We start from the raw sequence: 16,442 nt of genomic DNA, 5'->3' as shown, positions 1-16,442 counted from the left end.
TTATGCTAAAATTAGCCGCCTAGGCATGTGCTTCCGCAGCGGTACCTGAACACCTGTTCCACCGACGAAACCTCTGCGGGTTTCAGCGTGGGGCAGGAGTTATAAATACGCTCTTTCTTCTGCAGCTGAGCGTCCACGCCGACGGCGGCCAGCACCGGGCTCCTTCGGAAGAGCTTACCGAAGGAAACGGAGAGTGCTGTATGACATGAACATGTTGCTCGTATTGTTTCACAGCGTAACAATAGCCAAACCAGGTCAAGTCGTAGCAAGTTTCTTTTTAAAAAAGAAAAAAATAAATTCAGCGGGAGATCAGCGAGCTCCCAGGGAAGGAAACGTGTGTTATCATTTAAGTTACTTTAAGGACACTGAAGCTACTTGGACTGGAAAGCAGCTATTTTATACGCATTTCGCAGGCTGACTTTAACCCAAAGGGAGTTTTCCCCTGCAACGCTGCTAAGATGCAATCTGGTAGCCAGTTATCGGTGCAGGCAGTGGGCAGCTTCACTGCGTTTCACAGCTTCTCTGCCAGGAATAAGACCTATTCTGCTGCTCCACAGAAAACCAGGAGCACCTAAGGTAAGAGAACGCAAGCCGGGCCGGAAAGGCAGCTTGACACAGCTCTCCAAAAGGGGAGAGGAAGGTAAATTACTTTAATTTCTGTTAGGGAGGACAGGCTGCTGCTACAGGCAGGCTCTCCCTATTGCAACACATGGCGTGTCGCAAGCCGGGAGTCTGAAACGGAAGCACGGAAGACGCGGGAGCGCAGCTGGCGGATGCCTGCTCCTCTTCAGCCCGGCGCCTGCTGGGGAGCAGGAACTCCGGTTCGGCCGGAAAACGGACAACGCGGAAGAGCAGCCACACGCACGGGCTCGCGTGTCGGAGCGAGGAGAGGACCTGCGGAGCGAGCTGTCGGCGGTGCGGGCCGGGCCGGGGCTGAGTGAGGCCGAGCGGCGCCCGCAGCCCCCGGCAGCGCCGCGGGCTGCACCGGCTCCCGCACGGACCCGCAGAGCTCGGATCAAGCACTCGTCCCCGGTTCTGCCGCCCGAGCTGACGGGCGGAGGAGATCCTGAGCGTGCTACAGCCGCACGGGCTGATGAGAAGCGGGAACCTGGCCGCGTTAATATACGTGCAAATATCCTCATACTTGGTTGACTACGCCAGACAAAGCCTCTGCTCCCGTACAGGGGGTGCGGGATCATCAGCCGGGGCCGCAGCATCTACCCTGGAATTGGGCGATATTGTTTTACGCCTCTCAACGGCTCCCGCTGACAACGCGCGGATCCGAACAGACGCTAGCGCGCGGCTCGCAGCCGCGCGGCAGGACTGCGTGGGCGCTGAATCCTGAAGCTAATCACCTTAGCAACGGCTCTAAACATATGTGCAGTGACATCAGCTGATTTTTGAAAGCTGTAAATAGAGGATAATAGCATGAAGAAATGCTGGATTAAAGCCAAGACCTAAAAAACATACTATTAAAACACTGCCTGTAATTCAATGTATGCAAACTCGCTTGCATCCCCGCTCCCCAAAATGTGTGTAATTACACACCTAACAACAGTTAGCACAGTACAAGCGGCTAATTGTCCTAGCGCAAGTTACTCGCAGTTTAAGAAATAACCCAAGAACTATGATTTGATAGAAACCCATCTTCAAAATTATTTTTAAAAAGCCTGGATACAAATCTACAGATAATTCTATATAGCATGAAACAAGTCTAAATGAAACCAGGTGCACATAACCTCATGTTTAAGGTGAACCAGTAATATCCTCAGCCGAAAAGCGCTGTTTGCAAACAACACTCTTCTCCTGCACTGGTAAAAAACAAAAAACGTGCTTGTGAACTTTATCATCGACTAACGCTCCCTGCAGAGGTTCATTTGACCATGTGAACAGGAACCGTGGCAAAACTCAGTTTAAAGAACATCCCGGAAGATCCATGCCCTCGGTAAAGAAGAGTTAAAAAAGAATCGAGCACAAATCAAGCAGGATGAACTCATTTCGCGAAGGCCATGTTGGCAAGCACGTAGTTTGAAAGGGCAACATATTCCAAATTACCTCATGTTTGGTACCTCATTAAGATCTTAAACGGTCAATTTAGGGAGTCCCTCAATCACCCATCAGAGTAAGACCCAAGGACAGTATACTTCTTGTTTTCCTCATCTCGTTTTGACCCATATTTCTGGGATCTGTTCTAAGGGACGTGACCCARCCAGCTAAAGAAGCCTTTGCAACGTCTCCGTATTAAGCTGGCATTCCGAGCAGGAGAGAGGGAAGAGTGGAGAAATGGGCTTAATAGGATTTTCAAATGTCAAAAAATATCTTTAGCAGGCCCATTTACGCGGAGTCTTAGCACTCACTGAACTTGAAAGCAGAATTTGCAGCGCAAAGAACACAGTTTGCATGCTAAACGGACGCCAGCACCGGGCTTCTGCAGCACAAAGCCATCACGCACGCAGGCACGCAGGCTCCTTCGCCTTCTCCTCCGGGCATTAACCCTTGCCAGCCGCGTGCCTCTTCTCCCCCGCAGCTCCGCCAAAGGCTCCGGGGGGGGGGAGAGCTGCCCTGCTGTGACTACATTAATTTTTAATAAACTAACTCAAGAAAAGCATGCACAATAATCGTTGTCCCCACAAAGCACTGTGAAGCCCCTAAAATATTGCTGCTATGTATATATGTTAAGAAAAGCAGAACAGAGACGCTCTTTCAAATGAAGAAAAAAGTAAAGTGTCTYCCACGCGACGAAGAGGGAGCCGCCACGGGCACTTTGGGGATAAAAGGGATTTGGCCTGGCGCGCTCCCCGACCGCCTTGCCCGTCTGCCGCGCGGGAGTCAGCCGGGTCCTGCCAGCCCCGAACTGCCAGGGCTTGAGCCGAGCTTAAGGATACGGCCCCGATTCCCAAGCCCTCACGCAGGCACCGTGCCAGCAGGGCTCTCGCCTGGAAAGGGACTGGCAAATCAAGCTCATCTTATTTGTGAAGCACCCTGCGTTAAAAAAAAGAAAAGCCTAGGGAAGCTGAAAATACAAACTCGACAGCTAGATTAAAACAGAGGGTTGCAGCACAGAGCAAGAGGAAAAAGATTTCCCTTTTTTTGTGCGGTTTTATTTTCTTCGTCAATTGGAGTTGCAAGGTAATTCGGTGAATTGAGACCACTAGTGTTAATCGCTACTGCATTTGAATTTAATTAGCATTATGTTTTAACCACAGATAATTTAGAGTGGCTCACCTAAATGTGAAAGTCAGGTATTGCCTTCTATTCACTACGAAACCATCAAGTAAATGATAATCTTACTATTTGCTTTATGCCTTTAATTTCTGTAATCCATGGTTACCAAATTCAGTAAAAACTGCCATGGTAACTTCCCTGTTCCTTTATAAAAGACTTTTGTGTGCATTCATTGAAGTGGTAGCATCTCTACCCAGCTGCTAAGAAAGGGAAAGCACCTGCCCTGGGTGCTCTGGAGCCGGCACGCCAAGTTCTGCCACCTCCAGYGGGAAAAGGAACCGTGGAACTGGGGCAACCCAAGGCAGGATGCTACTGCCAAGAGCCCCCGCACAAAGAGGYGCAGCAGTAATTTCTGCCTTTTTTCCTCTTGGCATATACCCAAGAGAGCGCAGTGTTTTACAAAATGGGGGTGGGCACAGCTAATGCTCCCTCCGACCTAGGTTGCCCAAGGAGCAGACGAACCTCGGTGCAAGGAACAGGTTATGGAAAACACCCCAAGAACCAAGTTTGATTCCACCCTCAGCAGGTCTCTCCGATGCCTTGTTTGGCATTTGGGGAATTTGTTTCCTTTTTTGGAAGCCCCTTTCTGTTGCTTTTATCACTGTCTGTGCCCCAGAGCCCTCAGAGCCAGCTCTGCACAGAGCTCTCGAAGCCTGGACCATATTTCAGCGCAAAAGCTGCCGGCCTGCGGCACAGCCAGCACATCTACGGGGCTGGGGACTTGTTTCGTCAAGAGGTTCTTCCCCTTCCAGCRTCTCCCAAACAAACGACGGGTTTGAATACTCGTTACACAGGATGCAGACGCCGAGCTCGGTTAAACACAGCATCTCGTATGGGGCGCGGGAGCTCGGCACACAAACGCTGCGTCGCCGACCGGCCAGCTCCCACCCCACCCCTAACAGGAGCGGACAAAAAAAATCAGGCAATACACTCAAAATGTTTAAGAYTGACACGTCAGAGATGGGAAGGCGACGTTTTGGGCCAAGAGAAGACAAGGCAGAGGTCTCCAGATGGGAAGAAGCAAATCTGGCATAGCTGAATCAGGGGTTCCTGAGAGACAAGGACCTACAACAGCAAACTAATCCAATGGTTGACTGTTTTAGCAGAGACTGGGGAAGAACAACCATGAAAACGCCTGTAGTCACACTGCCCCTGAACTCAGCTGCCTGGCAGTACCAACAGCTAAGAAATATTTCCCGTTACTGCCCTATAAAAGCTTTCCTATGCCTAGAGTTTGCAAATTTGAGTTAATAACACCTCAGACTTCTGCAAGGATACGCACACACAGCAGCTGGGGGGAACAGGCTTCGTCCCTACAGCCTGGAGACTTTTGCCTCCTAACCAACAAGGCCCTGCCAAAAGCAAGTGTAGTTCTGAGGTGTTGATGCAATTCAACACCTCTGGAAAAAACCTTCCTTCCTTATACCCCATCCCTCACCGAAGCCCACTGTAGGACAGTTTGTGGGTACCATACTCACGGTATTGGTGTCTGATGAACGATAGACTAGCAGTCTCACGTAAAAAAGGCACAAGAAAGGCCGGTCTAGGTGTCCTCAAACAGATGGAWCAGGTGTTTTCTAAGCGGCTCGCTGCCCTCGCGGCAGCAAGCACATCAGACCAAGCTCACGCCGGGCAAACGGGGCTGCTCACGGCGTGCAGCAGGCCCAGCCCTGGCACAGGCTGCACAACAAACCCGCCGCGTGGCAGGGATGCACCCTCTTCTCAGGGATCTATGCCCTTAAAAACACTTAAGTACCCATGCTCAAACACCATCACTRCTTATGGAAACCGGTGAGGATGTGCCTTGCAAGGAACGACATCCTGAGACAGGTAAGCCAGTTACTCGTGATTTATCACGCTATCTCCCCACCTAATTGCAGAGCTAAATGGTCAGTCATTTTAATCCACTTTAAGCAGCTTGTGCTTTCTTCTGGAGCTCTGTGACATTGTTCACTTCCTGATCTGGAAACAATARTTCTTTAAGTCTTGCTCTAAATGGTGTGAAAACTATTTCCACCCTGCATACAGAAAGACCGCACAGATCTTGAGACTCGTCCTCCACTTCTCCTGCCCTTGGAAGATGCACACGTAGGACAGACATCTCCGGTAAAAGGGCCCTGAGCATCTCCTTCATACTAAGCGTTGAGCAAAGAACAGGTTTTGCTTATGGATGACTGCTCTATACCTAAGAACAAGAAAAATTTTATAGCCAGACGCAAGACGTTGGGTACCAGCGTCCTAAAACGTCCAAGTGTTTTGTCTAATCTTACCTTGAATCATACCCTTTCCAAAATCTGTTCCTTATCTTCTTTCAACAAATTACGCCATCTCCTGTGATAGCATTCTGGCATTTCGATACCTTATTTTTCTTATAAGGAAGGATGGTTGTACTTATATTATAATGTCCCAGAACCCGTCTGCCAACAAAYAACCCTTGGCACCACTGCCTAGCTSCCGGGTTTCCTCCCTGCCCAGCTACCRTCTTGCTGCATGACTCCRAAGTTGCTGTAACTCGTGTTTCACTATACCCGTTCCATTAACATGTGATTGAAGTAAGACCAACTCAGCAAAAGTTAAAGGAGAAGTATCTTAGAAATGCTGGAACTGAGCATTACCCAACAGAACACACACACACCGACCAAACACACTGCAGCGGCATCTTTTACTGCGCTGTAACTCCCCCCACCCCGGGTCAGTGTGCTCTTCAGCGTCTTTCGCCCTCGTACCCTCTGTCACCAGCCCTCTTTAGCCAAGCACCCCAGTTTCTTACTCCTTGCTTTCCCATTACTCTAGTGACCTCAGACATTTTTTCTGCATTAATAGCTAACTGCTCCCTTATTTGATTTCTCCGCTTACTCATTATTAACCTAACAGGAACCAGGCCCCATGATCTGCTCGATTTCTAGACAGTTTCTGACAGTTACAGGTTCTAGTGCAGTTATATGATTTTTTTTTTAATCTTATTTTCAAAAACTTTTTTAGATACCCATACAAACTGACATAAAAAGCTGCGACAGTCCATCAAAAAAAGTGTCACCACACGCACAAAGACACCAAAGATACCCTATCCCTCTCCATGCCCAAAATCTGGAATTGCAAAAGTTCATTCTGGATTTTCTACACAAATGCATGAAACAGCAGAGCCTACAGAACATATCTAAAGACTCGGGGGGGGGAAAAAAAATAATCAAGTTTCGGGTTATACCAGTCTTTCTTCACAACTCAAAACGACAGTTTGAAAGTGAAAGCTCACATTCTGCAGGAACGAACAGCTCAGCGCGCTCGACTCGCACTTTCCGTTCAGAGACACTGCCCCAGCCAAGGGGATTTTCTGACTTGCAACACAGCAGAACTTTACCCCCTTACGCTCCCAGTGATCTTAGGCCAATGATCCCAGGTCAYGCTTCAAAATTATTCAAGATACTAGATCAGATCAAAAGCCATTACGTGGAAATGCCGGCTTTCAATATCCGCAAGCCTACACTACTGACGTTTTAAGAGAGAGAGTGGCCAAACTTCTACTGCAAGGAATTTCTTAAAGCTTAATACAAAATTTATTTTACCATATGTAAAATTCATTTGTGTAGTTGCACACCCTAGCAGGCTTGAATGGGGCAAAGGAGTATTTCAACTCCCAGTGCAATTTATTATTTAAAAGCAGTAAAATTACATTGCTGATAGGAGAGCAGAGGCTGGAGAGCAGCGATGATGTAATGGGTAAGAGCACACCGCTTGCTGTATGAAACACTCTGTACATTAGTGTGTTGGCTAGGGTGGTTGCTCCTATCAATTATTTATAGTCTTCTGGCGCTCAGCCTGGAGAGGGTCACATCGCTGAAAGCTAACTTTATCTTCATTGTTCCCAGCCTCCTGCCCAGCTGTCACTCCGCTCGCTAATTTAATACGCTCACCGTGCTKTAAGAGGATGCAAGATTTTTGTAATGTTTTGTCCCTCCCAAAGCTGAAATCTGCACGTGCATTTTCACTGTTAATTGGCATGGTCTTAATGCACAGGAATACTTATCTCGACTAAGGTGTTAACGTGGCTTTTTAAAATCTGCATGTGAGAGCCTCTCGCCGTCTCTGGGATTAGTGAAAACACGGTGCGTTTCAGGCTTCGCCACGCAAGAGCACGGCTTGCTTCAGAGGCAGGGAAATGGTGGATACGGCAGCCGGGCCACCGGAGCTCCTGGGTCTGCTAACGTGCCAGAGGAAGGGCAGGCTGCATTACACATTTTCTTACACATCACAGAAAAAAGCTATTCAATAATGTATGCAAAGATGAGGGGAAAAGGAGAGCGCTCACGTCAGCTCTCTCTGCACGCACAAACCGAACCAAACCCCCACCCTCACAGCAGGGCCATGCTCCAGCCACAAGTTGCAACCACGGAGCTGAGGCAGGACCCGTCCGCGCTGCAAGGACGCCGGCGCAGCCAGGGCAGCACAGCGCAGGACCGGACTGGACCCCGCTGCACCGCTCCCGCCTCCGCTTCTGGAAAGCCAGCCGAGATCCCCGGCAGAACCTAACACGCTCGAACCTCTCGGCGGGGAACCTTCTCCTTGCGAGGGCTGAGTAAACCTCCCCGACACGTGGCAGGGCTCCCCTTTGCACATACCGACGTGCACCCGGCGCCATCATCATCGTCATCCTGCATCCATCAGCACTGCAGCCGTGGGCTGCGGCCGGGCCTGGGAACAGAAGGTCCTCCTCTGCTGGTTCAAACAAGTCCCCAAGATTTTAAGTCCCTTGTTCTTTTATATTTAAGTCCCCTGAGATTTTCAGCAGCTCCAGTCGACCGAAGAGCCTTCGCTCTGCACCCGGGCAGTTCACACCCCTGGCTCTCACTCTGCTCAAGAACAGTTTCTTCCCTYGTCACGGAAGCCTACACTGGATTTTCTTACCATTGGCAATGATGCAATTATCCACAGTTTTCTTGGGGACAAAACATGTAGCCAAACAGATCTGTAACTCCAGTCCTGAAGTCAAATCCCTTGAAAGGCGCTATTTCTTAAACTGTCGTTACTTCACCCACCGCGTGAGAAAGCAGCTCCGCGAGGCTCTCGGGGGGTTGTTCCTAGAACTTCTCATACGCTTCTTTCACTATTAGTCCACAAAAGTAAATCTACCAYGACCACTTTTCAGGCCTTTGAAATGTGCTTTCAAACATCCTGTTCATTTGACCCAATATCTGTATTGAAGCAATTTAATCTTAACTTTAGGTGCTTCAGGGTCTCTGGCAGTGCAAGAGCCACCTCGCTAGGAAACCTCTCGGGCAAACACCAGGTACAAGAAGAAAAGCTCTTTGAGTCTAAAATTCCTGCATTTGGTCACATCACACTGATCAACTTAATTCAGATATTGCCTACATTGAGTGGAATCAAGCATCTTCCCCATGCCTCAGGTTTTTGGTTTTTTTTTTACATCGATTCTAGCTTAAAGAATAAAGCGTTTTTCAAGTTTTGTGAAGTCTGGAAAATAACCTTAGTCTTCTTGCAATTAGTCATTGGCTGTCTTATTTTAAGCACGAAGAAGTACACAGATTTGCTTTAGACATCCAAAACGATTCTGATCACCACGTCTGAAAAACACGCACGTCAACGTCGTTAAAAACACAAGATTCGTGCAAAAAGGAAGTTGTTTTTGAAAAAAAAAAAACCATGCAGGCCCAGAGGAAGCAAGCTCGTTCTTTACGCGGTGCAAACAAGCRCCGGGGTAATAAACAACCGACGGGCTCCCGGCTTCGGCAGAGGGGCGGCCAGCGTCGCTGCCACCCCAACCGCGCTGCCCGCAGAGCGGGCGCCCGGGACCCAAGGGTGCGTTTCCCACCGGTATCCGCCCAGGAAAACAAACGTGCCGACAGGCAAGACCGTACCAGGACCTCTGCACTGACTCGCTGGGGTCCGGAAAGGGAGCTTTGGCCCCGGGCGGCCTACCCGGCTGGTTAGAGACAAGGGAGTATTTCGCTGCTCCAGCAGCACCGTGGGGGCAAACAACGGCTCCCGCCCTGTGAAAACGGTCGGAATTCTGCCGCAAGCTCCCAAAGCCAGGCAGGGTCGGCGGCAGCGCTAAGGGCAGCCCCGCGCCGGGCAGCGAGGGCGTTGGGGAAGAGCTCGCCCGCGGGGCCACGCGCCCCACGTCTGCTCCCACCAGGCTGGCTTCTTATGGTCCTTTGCACAGTCTCCGAACACAGGATTATTTCCATGGCAACTATCTTGAGAACTTATTAAGTGAAAAAAACAGGAACAGTTTGAACACGCAGAACCTACATTTGTAACATACTAGCTGACTAAATTAGCAGCATTAAGATTTTTTAGTAATCAAAATAGATTATGTTCTACCAACTCAATCTTCTCTTTACCAGAGCTAAAAAGAAAAGTCTGATAGTAACATCAATTGGGGGGAAGGTTTTTTAAGACCACGTCCCTACCTGCGATTTTATCCCTAAAACTCACCCTTTTTATTTTTGTTCAAAAGCAAGTGGAAAGCCCACTCTTTATCAAGCCAGGTTTTCTCATATTTAAGTGGTTTAAGAGAGATTATTTTCAGGTTAAGTTTCCAAGAGAGGATAAATGTGGTTTTAAGGCACCTACTACAGAACCAAAAAGATGACACAAAGCAGTTATCTGGTACAAAAACTCACTGAGTCACTTTGAATTCGTACAAAAAAAGCGTAATTTGCAACTCTGCCTTTCCAAACTTTCTGTTGGATCAGGTATCGCTTGCCTTCCCGCAGCCAGTGTAAAGCAAGGCTCGCATAAACACTGTATCATGTACGCCGGCTAATTCGACAGAAACGCGATAGCCTGCCGGTGCTCGCTCCAGATCGGAGCGATCCAACGTTAGCAGACATGGAAAACCACCTGAACTGCCCGGCATTCGTGTCCTCCTGGACAAGCTTATCATCTCCCCCGCTTCGCTCAAGCAGCAGTTCAAACAGAGCAGGAAAAATCAGTGGTCCATTACCATACCGAGTTTGAAAGATTCATGAGTTTGGAACATTTGCTCTGAGCAATGACAATTCGCTAATTAGAGCTAATTTCAAATAAATTAAAAATTATCAAAAGCTGTTATTGCAACACTGATAAGGATCCATCCTTCTTGATTTGATTATTCTGTAACTAAATCCCAGGTTCCTTCCAGGATCGTTTTCAAAACAGCAGAGGAGAYGAGACAGAACGCTCACGAACGTTTACAAACCAAGTAATATGTTTCTCCCTCTAAAAACAAGCGCATCTCCCAGAAGAGACGAGAGAGGCAATATTACGAAAAAGGGGGGGGAGCCCACGTGCCCGGCTCAGCGGTCTGCCCGGAGCAGAGGTGCCGGCGGGTTCAGTCGCGCTCCTCCGCCCCTAGAGCCGCGGCCTTGCAGGAGTTTCGCAGCAACCTCGGCGCCGACGGGACGTTCGGCACCACGGGCACCAGCTCACCTAAGGACACCTAGCAGTAAATCACTGCAGTTTTGGAAGCGCTCGAAAACGAGCGCTGCCTGAAGAATTTCATAAGATCAATTCAGAGTCAGAAGAAATAAGTCTCAACGGGAAAGATTTTGAAAGCGCTTTGAAAAAGAAAAAAGAAGTGGTTAAATGAACTGTTGGCTCAGCCACCAAGTCCAGCCAGAGAGATCATATGCATTATTGATTTACCTTAGAACAACTTGGGAACTCATTTCCAATGGTTTCTAATGGAACCTGGATTTTCTCAGTCCTAATCTGCCTCATGAGGTTGAGCCTCCTGCAAGGAAATACAACACCACATCATTAAAATGGCAGCTGTCAGCTATACAACAGCCCCATTCATTTAATGAAGATAGTGCAACAGCGATAGGTATTTTTAAAGGCTACTCCAAAAGGCTCTTTCGCAATTAAATGGAGTGGCGAGAAGCTCGTAACGAAGATGGCCTTGCGAGTGCCTACAGATAGTGGTGTAGATCTCCTGCAAGCCTGGGGATTTAGGGAAAACGAAGGAAGGTTATGAAAAGTTTATTTTTGTACTATCAGCTAGCACGCACTATCTATAGTCCTTTCAGAAGTAATGCTGATTAGCAGTTTGAGTAGAGAAGTGGCAGTTTTGAACCTTAAATCCATTGCCTACTCAGCCACAAATGCATAAAACATTTGGGCAAGCCAGTTTTTCAACAACYGCAGCTGTAAAACACGCATAGTAATGCTTTGCTTTCTATTCTTGGCCAAGCACGGAATTGAGACAGCATAGCATATGTACAGTCAGTAAACAATGCTTCGGTATTATAATCAAAACCCCTTTAAAACAGCGTATTTCCATCTGAACAGATCGACATCTGTACGAGGGTGCACGAGCATTGGCCCCCGCTGCAGCCCGCGGAAAGGTGAGGGGCTCGCGGCGGTTCGGGGCCATCTCACAGCCGGGTCTCRCCGTCCCCCTCCCCGTTCACGCGCCGGCAGTGCCCCAGGCACGGGCCTTCCCCCTTCCTCCTCCTCCTCCTCGTCCCCGGCCGCGGGGCTCTCMCCTCCGCTGCGGCACCGCGCAGCCCCTCCGAGTCCGCCCCGCTGCTTGGGGGCTCGGCGAGACCGAGGGCGACTGTGCCGGAGGAGCGACGGCAGCTCTCGGACAAACAGCCCATCAGGCAGCCAGGCACRGGCGGAAAGAGCCGCCAGGGACCAGGCGGGGGCTCGCGGCGCGGCGGTGCCGAGCGCCCCTTCCCGCCTCGGCACGCGGCGCCGGGCAGGTGCTCCCCCGCGCCGGCGCCTCCGCGCTGCAACGCGGCCCGGGAGCCCAGAGCGGAGGCGTCCTCCACCTCCCCGCGCGGCTCCCAGCGGGATTTCAACCGGTGCGCCACCCTGCGAATCCTTAACCTCTGCTCCAACAGCAAAGCCGAGCGCTCCCTGAAGCGCAGGAAAAGGTTTTTTTCCTCTACGAGATGCACGCAGGCCAGGACTGAAGTAACATCAGCCTCTTGAATTGTTGGTCTGTCTGGTTTTATTAACAGCAGAAAAAAGTATTTTCCCTGTATGCACCTAAAACAAAAAGGAAAGGATTTTCTCAACCTTTCCAGAAAAAGATTCTTTTAACACAAAACCAAATATGGAATGCTTTAGCCCCAAAGGAGGCTTCCAGAAAGGTGTGAGCATAGAAAACAGAAACTCATAGCAGGAAGGAAATTGTAACATTAACTACAGGCTTTGAATACGCACGCAGATCTGCATCACTGAATGCAAACAGTGAGTAAAACATTCGGTGCCAAAGAGCAAAAAATGGCAGCTGATCCTCAGCTGAGGTGTTTTCTAAAATGCATCTGCAAATGCACCCTGCCTTAAGACAAGTGCAAACCAAGGAGTCATTACTGCAACCATTATTTTTATCGTTTGCAGTGTCTTGATGGAAATTAAGTAATGCGATTAGCCGTGAGACATCCCCTGGAAATAGTTGGCCGCTTATAAAAATCAGAGCGTTGCATTCTGCCCCTTTTTAAGTTCAGTTTCTTACCACTCCGCTTCAGAGGCTTCTGGCTCTTTCCTTCCCTCCGCTCTTCCCGTCCCCCTCCCCGAGGCTGCTCTCGAGCTCCTGCCCTGCCACCAGCCCCTGCTTTCGCGCAGGAGCAGCGCGCGCGAGCAGGCCAGAGCATGCGGTGGTCCCCGCCGCCCCACGCGCCGACGGGCCCTCTCCTCCTCCACCACCACCTCCACCACCACCACCACCACCTCCACCACGCCTGCAGCGCACGGCRGAGGAAAGGCAGCGCCAGCAGTGGTGTGGTCTGAGCACATCTGGCAAATTTAGTTCCAGGCTTTTTTTCCTGCTAATGAACTGCTAGCAGCAGAGCCAGCAGGAAGTTTTAAAGACTGTTCATGTTCGCCGCAATGAAAGCCTTCGGCACCAATAGCGGGCTAAGGTGACCCTTGGCTATGTTAAGCATCAGTCATTTGTGGAAGTGTCACTTACTGCACAAGGGGAGCGGATGACCTGAATGTCTCTTGCAAGAATAATTGCCTATTGAAGAAAGGGCCTAAAGTTTCTCAAGGAGGGATGCTGCTATTTCCTGGGCGGAGGACAGCGCTGCATTTGAAGAAGGGCCGCACTAAAGAAATCACGCTGCTGCGAGGAGGAGGAGGCAGCAGTGTCCGTCGGGGAAGTAGATATCTATTTAAAATGAGTCCAGACTTGCTTTCCTGACCAAACTAAGCTCCTTGAAGGAGGTGCCCCGATGAAGGAAAGGCTCCAAGGCAGCGGTATGCGGTTTGCTGGAAGGAAAGGGGAAAGCTTCAAGCCTGACATAAGCCAGTGCTCAGATTCCTCCGCAGCACCGACGGCTGCGCTACAGATAAGATTGCGTCAACTTTTCCATTTGAACATTCTCCCCTCTAAGGTTTACAGTCAGAGTGAAAATGTTTTGGCCAGGTGGAAACTTGACAGACAGACTGCCAAAGCAGGGACCACTCTGTGTATGCGAAACATTAAAACGTCACCCACCAAGCCCTGGTTTCCCACCACTGGGAAAGGAAAGAGCTCGCCTTCCTCGCCATTGAATTCTTAACATTCCTCAGTAGCAGATAACCTCGCACCCCTCGATCCCACTGTTCGTTTACAGTCCCAACGCATATGAAGTTCCCTGTAACATCAAACAGCCCAAGGCACGGAAATAGAAGTATGTTAAATTTTAACCTAGGCGTTAGGAAAGGGGCGTGTGACCCAAGCGCCGCGATCCCGCCCGGCGGCCGCGGGCCGCCTCCGCCGTGACCGGCATCCGGCACAGGCGCCCTCCAGCAGCCCGCTGCCCCCCCAGGGGCCGGGTGCCCCCGCGCTCCCCACGCAGGAGGCCCTGGTGGCTCCCAGGCACAGCAGGCATCTCCATGGGTAGACATGCTGTCGTGTATATATATACATATATAAAAATAAAAATAAATAAAAATAAATTGAAGCGACAATATTGTCAGCACACCAATATGAAAACCACCCCTCCACTGTGCATCGCGCGCAGCGTTCAGGCTGCACAAAGTCACGTTTTCAGAGAGGAAGGAACTTCCCGGATGACCGTAAGGGCTTCTCTCACCCCCCGGAGGCCACCGGCAGCAGCAGAGGGGACGGGAGGCCCCGGCCGGGGGGCACACGGGCAGCGCCGCGTCTCCCCCGCGCCGGCGGGCGATGCAGCACCCTGGAGCCGAGCAGCCCGGGTGCAGACGGCGCGGGCCGCGAGCTCCTCGGAAAACGCTTTTCTGGTTTCGGACGCCGGCGGACCGGGAGCCGGAAAACACAGCGCTCGGCCTCGGCCGGGCCGGCAGCTCGCACCGGGGGGCCGTCTTCTCTTTGCGCCCCGCTAAAGGTGCCGCCCGCGCTGCCGCCGCTGCCGCCGCGTCGAGGAAGTCGGGCAGCTCTGTTTACGTGCGGGGGGGATGGGGAGGTATTTCGGTACCAGCGAGCGCGCCACAGCCCTTCCCCCCGCGTGCTTCACTGCAGTTATCCCTGAAGACAGAAAAATTCGTGCTTGTTTTTCTGCTGCTGCTGCTGCTGCCGAGAAGCTACGAGATGTCTCCCGCCAAGGGGAGCCTGCACGCGGCCGGCTCCCGAAGCCGCGTCTGCGGACGAGCTTCTCTCAGACGCTCAATCACGAGTTCAAATCTTTAATTTCCTAACGGAGGCTCGGGTGAAAGCAGCGCTCCTGTCCTGTTTACCAGCCACCGCGGAGCTCCGAGCGCGAGCGGTTTATCACATCTGCACAACAGACRCAGCCCAGGGAGCTGCTCAGAGCGACCGTGACTTATCACGAATTGCCGGTTGCAAACTTTTGCTCCCTGCTCCCCGACCCGCTCGGGAAGGGCAGCGCGAGCGCAGCCGCGGGCAGGCAGCACGCCCCTGCAGAGCCGCACTCGGCCCGGCACTGAAACGAGGCTGCGCTTCTCCATTTCCAAGTTTAAGCAAAAAAATAAAAAAATCAGACAGTAGAATAGTCTGGGTTTTTTCTCCTTCCTTCCCAGGCGAGCGCGGGGCTGCTCCCCGGCGGCTCCCGGCTGCGTGAGCGCTCGCACGTGCTCTTACCGCGAGCGAGGCCAAGCGAGAGCTCGAAAACTTTCCCCCGTTACCTCCGCCGAACCGAATGCGAGATTCACTCCCGTACGTCAATACCCCAACTTTGTTCTTTCCAAAGGGAACTGACAGATTGCAGAAGAAAACTATATCCCGGCTGCTGCCAAATTCCACAGATTTAGTTATTAGTAGGCAATTAGGAACCATTATTAACACTTCCTACTACATTCAGCTCCATTTGCACCGCATCGCTCAGCCAGCCTGGACACTTCCAACAGCACAGCCCTGCAGTCCCAGCGCATAGAATAGGTGCCCGTAGAATCACGGGCTTCAAAACCTGCGTCCTTTGCTCGCCGTCTCCCGGGCCCCCGCTCAGCAGACACACTTAATGAAGTTGTCTTACAAAATACAATTGTAAGTAAAAAATACAGAGCTTAGAAATAGGGGAAAGGTAAATAAAAATGCTCCTGCACAAAGGAAAAACAGTTTTGCTCTTGTTTTTTAATTCACAATCAACATCTAAGCTATTCAGGAAACCGGTGCGCTGCCCTCCAACCAGCGTCAATTAGGGAATTCAAAAGCAGCCAGACAAAAGCATGCCTGGGAGTTACTGCACCGCACGGATATTTTTAGCAAGAGCTGGGAGGCTGTTTGTGGGACACTGTTTTGCTTCCATCGCATTTCAGCTCTTCTATTTACATTTACAGGACAGTAAGATTTACTAGGTCACAGGGAAAAAGAGACAAGAAGCAGCACAAACGACTCGCATCATTTTGCTGTCGGATACTTTTGCAAGGTATTTCAGCAAAATCTGTTCAAGACCGGAGTGAAACGGAACAGAATTTGCCTCCATCTGCTTCAAAAATCGTCTTTCAGCAGAAATCTCAAGTCACCCCTTCAAAGCACTGATTTAAACTAGCAAATATAACCTCTCGAAAGGCCCACGCGTACGTATTTTCACGCGCTGGTACGCAGCCCCAGCAGAAAGCCTGGCTTTGGCCCTAACCAGCCCGCAGTCGGCACCTCGCCGCGAGCCCCCTCCTTCGGCCCCGGGACGCCGCTCGCAGCGGCAGCGCTGCCCGAGCGCCACGGCGGGCTGCCGGCTTGGCCGCCGGAGGATTACAAAGTCGTTCGGCGTGGAATAAAGTCAGAGCAAAGAAATGCCTGACGGAGCCCTCGCACACTGCTCGTGTCTATCGGAGGTAATCTCCTGCAAACC

The 16,442-nt window shown here is 50.8% G+C and overlaps 1 protein-coding gene across 7 annotated transcripts in view; it reads right to left on the bottom strand.

Annotated features, from left to right (window-relative positions):
- Nucleotides 1-16,442, bottom strand: part of ANKRD11 (ankyrin repeat domain 11) — a 160,487-nt gene that overhangs the window by 67,152 nt on the left and 76,893 nt on the right. Inside the window, exon 3 of one of the 7 annotated variants that reach the window (XM_026084861.1) lies at nucleotides 10,870-10,957. The exons of the other annotated variants lie outside the window; for them this stretch is intronic. The gene's annotated coding sequence lies outside the window, so the exon portion shown is untranslated. The remainder of the gene's footprint in view (nucleotides 1-10,869; nucleotides 10,958-16,442) is intronic. 7 annotated transcript variants of the gene reach the window in all.

Source organism: Apteryx rowi, unplaced genomic scaffold (genome assembly GCF_003343035.1).
Source record: "Apteryx rowi isolate R43461 unplaced genomic scaffold, aptRow1 scaffold_651, whole genome shotgun sequence".
In the NCBI taxonomy this organism is placed as follows: Eukaryota; Metazoa; Chordata; class Aves; order Apterygiformes; family Apterygidae; genus Apteryx; species Apteryx rowi.
This window is presented reverse-complemented; position numbering and strand designations above follow the sequence as displayed.